Genomic DNA, 8,868 nt, shown 5'->3' with positions numbered 1-8,868 from the left:
ATCTCTTGATTTGCAGGTGGGATGGGAGCAGAGCTGTGATGGAGGAGAAGCAGCCATGCGAAGCCACCGTGGCTTCGCAAACGTGCCTTATGGTGCGTGTTCATCTGGAGCGGCTTTGGAGGCACTGAAATCATGGGGAAGAGACAAAGACACTTCCCACAGCCCTTGACGCCAGCCCTTGACACTACCACTGACCATGATAACACCCCAGGCCTGACGTGACAGATGCCAACGCTCCCTCCTAACCTGGCCCCAGGACGCCACGCTACAGTGGGGGTGAGCTGTTCCTTTAACGATCATGATGGCTGAGTACTGATTCATATTTACCATCACCTGCGAATTAGCTTCAAGGGAAACCTGTTAAGGGTAATTTATGCCACTTGCGAAATGAATTCTGCTCCCCATTCTGGCAGAAAACTTCCTTGGGAGGTTATGAGCTGTGCAGCTCAAGAGAGCACAGCTCTGCGACCTTCTCTCCCTCCCTACCACCTTGCCCTGCCCCCCTCAGCTGCCCACTACTGCTGCATGTGGCGCGGACAGGCGCCGCCGTGTGATTATCTCCGGGACAATGGTGGGTGGCTTGGTGAAGCAGCCAAATGGGAAAGAGGTCCCTGCTATGCGGGGGGGAGGAACAGGGGAGAGGGAGACGTAAATCTTCTGCTCTTAATTCTGGAAAGAAGAGGAACTGGGAAAGATGCTCTATAGCTGGATTCCACTTCTCCAACTAGCTCCGTAGCTAGAACTCCACAGCCTGGGGAAGTCATTTCACGTCTCGGGGGCTCCATTTCCTTAGCAGTGGTTCATATTTTTGTAAGAAGGACAAATTGAAAAGCCAAGAAGCCTGGGCAGCTGGGTAGGCATCTCTCTCTCTCTCTCTCCCTCTCTCTCTCGTTCAACAAATATTTTAAGACCATCTACTGTCACACCCTACCCTGGATGGTGAGGAGACCTGAGATTTTCTTGCCCTCCAGAAGTTTACAATGTAGAGGGGGAAGAAAGATAATAAACCAGTGAACACATAAATGAACAAGCAGATTCATCTAGTGATGTGGTATAAAGAAAAATAACACATAACTGGGACAGTCGGCTGCTCCAATCTGGGTGTTTAGGGAAGACACCTGAAATTGATGGAGTGCTCCCAGCAGAGGGAGGAAAAAGAGAAAATCTTCCCCAAAGCTAATGTCCCCAGTATCACCTTTAAATGCACTCCAATTCTTGACTTACTACCGTACCTAAGATATGCCAGATATACCTACAAAATTTAATCTTTTAAACTGAATTAATTAGCCATGAGGCTGGCAAAATTTTTCCTGTAAAGGGCTAGATAGTAAATATTTTAGACTCTGGGGGCCATACGCAGTCCCTGTCACAACTCAACCACTCGATTTTCCCGTTGTAACTTGAAGCAGCCATAGACAGTATGTAAACCAACGGGCATGACTGTGTGCCGATAAAACTTTATTTACCAGAGGCTGGCTGGCCAGAGTTTGCCAACCTTTGTCAATTTTTAGGCTAAAGGGTCTTCCCTGGTGGTCCAGTGGTTAAGACCCTGTGCTTCCAACACAAGGGGTGCAGGTTCAATCTCTGGTCAGGGAAGTGAGATCCCACATGCTGAGCGGCGTGGCCAAAGAAGAAAAAAAAAAATTTAGGCTAAATATTAACAGAAATATGAATGGTGAAGGAAGATCACAGAACAAAAAAGAAGTCCAGGAAAAATAAAGCTAACAATGTGTACTGGCCAGTTTATCACCATGTAACACGTAATAGCAATCCCGCAGAAGGAAATCAAACCGCCCAACAAGAACAGACAAACATGCTAACACATGTTTGTGTTACAAACATGTCAACACAAAGGAAAAGGAAGTGACAGCGAAGAGTGACAGATTACACAGAAACACGGAAAAGCAAGCCAGACAGTGAAGAAAGGATGCACCACAGGAAGGATGTGCCGATTACAATATTAAACTGTCCATTCCTTGATCCTGGCCCATGGCTGGAGAGAGCTAACCAGAGATTTAGAGCAATGGGGGACATGGTGCTTTTGTCTGTCATTCTGTCTTTATGTCTGTCATTTTATGTCTGACAAACATTTATGCTTGTCACCTGAACAGATGATCAAAAACAGAACAGAGGCACAAGTTTTTTTTTTAATTTACAAATTGATTCAACAAATATTTAATGAGGACCTACCATGTTAGGGGCTACGAAGACTTAAAGTGGGGAAAATGGCAGTTCTTATTGGATGGGGTTATTGAGAAGCAGAATTTTATGATTATTATTTTTTTAATTTTAATTGTGGTAAAATATACATACTGTAAAAATTACCATCTTAACCTTTTCACATGTACAGTTCAGTATTGTCAAGTATATCCAACACCGTTGTGCAACCATCTCCAAAACTTTTCATCTTGCAAAAATGAAATTCTATTATCACTGAACAGCAAAATTTCATTTCCCCCTCCCTTCAGTCCCTGGCAACCACCATTCTAGCTCTTGTCTCTATGATTTTGTCTACTCTAGGAAGCTCATATAAATGGAATCGTAGAGTATTTGTCTTTTTGTGAGTGGCTTATTTTACTTAGCATAATAGCCTCAGGGTTCATCCATTTTATAGCATGTGTCAGAATTTCTTTTCAAGGCTGAATAATATTCCATTATATGTACCACATTTTACTAATCCATTCCTCTGTTGATGGACAGACACTTGGGTTGCTTCCACCTTTTGGCTATTGTGAACAACACTGCTATGAACATGGGAGTACAACTATCTCTCTGAGGCTTTCAATTCTTTTGGATATATACCCAGAAGTGGAATTGCTGGGTCATGTGGTAATTCTATTTTAAATTTTTCAAAGAAAGACTGTTTTCCATACCATTTGCACCATTTTACATTCCCACCAACAGTGCACAAGGGATGCAATTTCTCCACATCCTTGTCAACATTTATTGGAGGCAAGACAATTTAGAACTGAAAGCTTAGCTGTACCCTGTCACTCCCTAACATGATATATTGATAGATACTATGAAGTGGGTTTTGTTTGTGTTTGTCTTTCTTCCCAACTGGATTGGAGAATATGGACTTGTATACAGCAGGACCTAAGGTATCATGTAGGTGCTCAAAAATTTCCTGAATGAACAAAAGAATGAACCATCTCAATCTGACATGGAAAAAATCAGATGAGATAAGATGAATGTAGAAAGAGCCAGACACACCCATCTCCGAATCCCACTCAGGAGCTTGGGGCCTCAAGTGAAGTAACATTTCTCCGGTCCTGTTTTCTCTTTTGCAAAAGGGAGGTCACAATACTTTCCATATGATGTCATTGTGAAGGGTAAGTGCAAAGACGTGAGTTACTTAGCACAATGCTTGACGCATAATAGGTGGTCAGCCAATGGAGCCTCCTTCATCATGGCAGCTTCACCATGAAGCGCCATATATAAATCTAAGGTATTCTTACTATTAGTAAATCCTAATTATTAAGACCAACTTACCCACAGGAGAAGTAACTTGGAGCCAAGATTTCTAGCTGGTGACAAGATCACAGACATTTCTGTCAAAAGAAAAATTGTAATGGAATGAAATACAAAATAATACAACAAAATAGAAAGATGCCATCAGATTTGTTTGCCTATCATTTAGGGATTTTTCTTTCTTCATAGTATTTTGGTTGTGAATCCACTGACTAATAAAAACATAGTTGCAGGGCTTCCCTGGTGGCCCAGTGGTTGAGAGTCCGCCTGCCGATGCAGGGGACGCGGGTTCGTGCCCCGGTCCGGGAAGATCCCACATGCCGCGGAGCGGCTGGGCCCGTGAGCCATGGCCGCTGAGCCTGCGCGTCCGGAGCCTGTGCTCCGCAACGGGAGAGGCCACAACAGTGAGAGGCCCACGTACCGCAAAAAAAAAAAAACAAAAAAAAACAAAAAAAAAACATAGTTGCAGGATCATGAGTTGGTCACAGCTAGAGGGAATGGTTCATGTTTTCTCTGAGCAAAAGGATTTGGTAATTCTGGAGATTAGAATTAATACTGTAAAGATACTAAGACTTCCCAAATTAATACTTCAATGTCATGTCAATCATAATCCTATATCGATTTTTTAATAGAACTTGACAAAATGAATCTAAGTTTCACTGGATTAAGAAAATACATAAAAATAGCCAAGAAATTTTTAATAATAAACAATCATGAGGTTATATGGATATGTTCACTCTAACAATTCAAAGAGCTATTCACTTATGATTTATGGATTTTTTTCTGTATGTAAACTCCACTTCTAGGAAAGCTTACATTTAAAAGTTCAAGGAGGATATGGAAGATGAGAGATACTTGTCTTTTGAAAATATACTATAGGGATAAATATGAACTGTGTAAAGCAGAATGAGACAAAGAACTTGGTGGAATGCAAGAATCTTGCTAAAGGGGACTTCTCTGGTGGTGCAGTGGTTAAGACTCCGAGCTCCCAATGCAGGGGGCCCGGGTTCGATTCCTGGTCAGGGAATTAGATCCCACATGCATGCCGCAGCTAAGAGTTTGCATGCCACAACTAAGGAGCCCATGAGCCGCAACTAAGGAGCCTGCCTGCTGCAAATAAGACCCGGTGCAACCAAATTAATTAACTAAAAAAAAAAAAGAATCTTGTTAAAGAATTTAATGTATGAGACATGGTATTTCAAAAAAAAGTGAGGAAATTACATATTATGATCAATAATATTGGGACAATTAGCAGTCCATTCAGAAAAAAAAAAAAAAATTTGGACCCACCCCCCTACCTCGTCTCATACACAAAATCAATTCCAGGGGATTAAAGATATAAAGGGCATGGTCATTCATAGATGGTAGCAGGGTTAATTCAGACTTCCCTTTTTGTAGGACAAATTGGTGTATTCCATCAACATTTAAAATGTGCAAATTCTTCGCCCCAGTAATTTCACTTTTTGGACTCTCTCAAGTTGACCTGCTTACATATATGCACACGAATTTATGGGCAGCTGTGTTCACTGTGGTACATATCATGTGATAGTGGAAAACTGGAAACAGCCTCCATGTCCATCAGGAGTAGCATAGGTAAATAAATTACATCCATCCATACTACATGCGCCCATTCACAGGAATAATATAGGTTTGCTCATTCATTCATTCAGCAAATATTCATTGAGCACCTACTATGTGCCAGGACTGGTTCTTGGCCCTGGGGATAGAGCAGGGAATAAAACAGTCTCCACCTTCATGGGGATTACATTTGGGTGGGGCCAACAGTCAGTGAACAAAGAACGAATAACCATATAGTAGAATTCAGAGTAAGAGATCTTGTGAGGCAAAAGAAAGGTGAATGAGGGCTGACGCACAGTAGACTGGGTACCCATGGAATGCTTCCAGGAGGGAGTGACATTTGAACTCTGAGTTCTTCATTCACAGAGAAGAGGTCACCAAGAAATAGTAATATACAAAGCCAAAAGTAATACAATTTAAGTTTCTTTAAAAGTATACATGTCTTAAGCGAGAGAGAGGCATGGACATATAAACACTACCAAACGTAAGGTAGATAGCTAGTGGGAAGCAGCCGCATAGCACAGGGAGATCAGCTCGGTGCTTTGTGACCATCTAGAGGGGTGGGATAGGGAGGGTGGGAGGGAAGGAGACGCAAGAGGGAAGAGATATGGGAACATATGTATATGTATAACTGATTCACTTTGTTATAAAGCAGAAATTAACACACCATTGTAAAGCAATTATACTCCAATAAAGAAAAAAAAAAGTATACATGTCTTTATCTCCCTATACATGCACGTAGGCATATAGGTACATACCAGCTAAACTGCTAAAATTAAAGGGAGAATTAAAACATTTTTTTCAGCAAGCATGTGCTCACGTATTACTTTTATAATAAAAATATTTGTGAGTTGTGCTTGTGAACAAAAGCTCATAAGAGCACATATGCAGAAAAAGAAGTTGCATCACAAGTAGCCTAAGGGTTAAGAGCATTTACCTTGGGGTAAGAATGACCTGGTGTTGAAATCCTGGCTGGCTCCATCGGCTAGTTTTGTCACCTCAGGCAAGTGGTGGCTTTGGTGGCTTCCGTTCCCCACCTCTAGCGCAATGGTTCCCAATTGGGGATTTTGCTCTCCCCCGGGGTCACCTGGTGACATTTTTGGTTATTACAACTGGGAGGAGGGAGTGCTATGCTACCAGCATCTAAAGGGTAGAGGCCAAGGGTGCAGCTAAATAGCCTACATTGCAGACAGGATGCCAAACCCTCCCCTCTCCATCCCATACAAAGAATTATCCGCCCCCAAGTGTCAAGAGGCGAGATTGAGAAACCCCCGCTTTAGAGAAAGGGGCAGAGTCTACCTTGCAGGGCTGAGGATTAAGAGTGCACAATGCACTTAGTTATAGCACAGCGCCTGACCCAGAAGCAGCACTCAATAAATGGGAACTACTATTTTTATCACTGGACTTCCCCCAAATTAAAAAAAATTTTGAGTGGGGAGGAAGTGGTAGAACCAGAAATCAATTTGGCCAAATTCCAATTCTCGTGACTTACTAGAAAGGATCCTGGATCTTTTAACAGCAACATGGGTCTTCACGGGCTGTTTGCCAATTAGAGATGGCATAGGAAGGGCTCCTAGTTCCTCCTGGTGTTTGCGTTGATCTCACCCCCTGCTCCTAGTTCAGGAGCATTCCTGATGGGTTATTCCTTGTCTCTTGTATATTCAGCTATCTTTCTCTGGTGGGCATCTCCCTGGGGTTCAGAAACACACTGAAGTTTCTCTTGTTGGAAAGCCAAAATCAAAACCTGCCCTGAGCCTCACACACTTCCTCCAGGCACCAGCCTTCTTTTTTCCTCCCTTTATAGGAAATTCAAGAAACGCCTGCACTCGCTGCTACTCCACCCCCTCCTTTCTTGGTCTTCTCCAGTGTGGCTCCCCTTGCACCTCCACTTCAGCAGAATGGCTCTAGCCTCGACCAATGTCCTCGCCACTGCTAATCCTTAATTTTCATGCCTCATCTTGCATCACTTCTTTGCTGCATTCAGTGCTGTTGACCACCCCCTTGAACATCTCTCCTCCCTTGACCTTCCTGCCCTATCCACCCCTGCCTTCCTCCTGTCACTCTCCCTGTCTCTGCCCCACTCGCTAATCCTCTTCTTCCCAACTGTTATTAATGGAGATCTTAGAGTCTTGGGTCAAGGCCACCGTCTGTTCTCCCTCTATGCGTCCTGTTCTACTCCGTCCCTAAACAATCTCATCCACTCCTAGATTTTCACTAATCTCCCACCCCAGAGACTCACAAATCCATCTGTGGTCCCGACTATTCCTTTGAGTCCCCGAGCCAGCATACGCAGAACGGCCTGTTCGCTGTTTCGGCTTGGTTGTCTCAAAACCCCCTGAACTCAGCACACTCATGACTGATCTCATGACCTTCCCCGTGAACCTGGTCCAATGCCATCCAGTGCCCTCATCTCATGAAAATGGCCTTGCCATCCATACAAGTGGCAAAGCCAGCTTAGTGGATTCCTCCATCCCAACAGCAAGCCATGTCCAGGTCTTGTGAGTATTACGTCAGCATCCCTCCATGTCCTCTCCTCAGTCCTGCACACCACGCCCCACCATGACCGCATTCACCTACCTGGTCCTCCTACTTCCTTCTCTACAATCCGCCATTCTCCCTGCAGCCAGAGGCCTCTGTTCAAATTACTCTCAACTCACATCACACGAACAGCCCTACCTACTGGAAGCGCTTGAATCCACTGCTCTAAACATAAAACCTGAAAGCTTTACCTTGGCTCACAGGGCCCTGCACTGCATGGTCCAGCCCCGTCCACCTCCCCAGCCTAACACCGCCCGCTGCGCCCCTTTGCCCTTTCTGCTCCCGGGGTACCCTGTTCACCTCCCCTCAGCTCACCCACCGCACCTCAGGGACGCCTTCCCACTCATGGTCCAGAGTTACCTCCTTTATAGCACTTATCGTGGTTGTAGTTAAATCATACCCTCCATCTGGGAGTGCAGGAGGAGAAAAGGATAGTAAGCTTTATGAAGCCACTGACACTTTATTATTTTGCTAATCATTATATCCCTAGCACCTGGGCACAGAACTTTCCACGCAATAAATATTAGTGAGTGGTAAACATTCAACAAAAAGAAGCCACGATTATACTCCACGTAGCATCAGGCAGACGGCAAACTGTGGACTGGCCCCAGAGGACCTTCTGGAGGCAAACTCCATCGACCCTCACCCCACCCCTTGCCTAGGTGTCTTATTCGACTTGATGGGCATCGCCCGGGCCAGTTCTTGAACGAAAACCCAAGTGTGGGCGGAAGCCTGGTAGCACAGTGGGGTTCGATGCTTTGGCTACATGAGCGGCGTTTCTCACTCAAGTGGTCTGACTGCAGGGCTCGGGCTGGCAGCATTTCTCTCAGGACTACCTGGAGGTCATCCGGGCAAAGTGGAAGCCAAGGCTCTAAGAAGTCAAACTGTCCCAGACAAAGACAGACAGCCACCAAGGTTTGGTTCTTGAGTATGTATTTTTTACTGAAAAAATCATTCATAAATTAACATACAAAAATGTACAAACACATGAGTAAATAATGTAATGACAAAGGACTATTTTCTGTGAAAAGTGTTTTTTTAAAACATCTTTAGATTTCAGTGCAAAAATGTACCCCTGGCACCTCTTAAAACATAAGAGCAAGCTCAAAAAACTCGTAGTGATGGAAGTAAGCGAGCTACGTTCAATGTAATGGTCATTGGTGAGTGGATACAATCGGTGCGTGTGCTGTTGCTTAGCTCTTAATGTCTGTGGTGGAGAGGCTCTCACAAGAGGCCCTGTAATGTCAGAATGAATAGTTTTGCTGACAACCCGCCCCCCCC

This window comes from Lipotes vexillifer, unplaced genomic scaffold (genome assembly GCF_000442215.2).
Source record: "Lipotes vexillifer unplaced genomic scaffold, Lipotes_vexillifer_v1.1 scaffold251, whole genome shotgun sequence".
Taxonomy (NCBI): domain Eukaryota; kingdom Metazoa; phylum Chordata; class Mammalia; order Artiodactyla; family Lipotidae; genus Lipotes; species Lipotes vexillifer.
Note: the sequence above shows the minus strand (reverse complement) of the source record.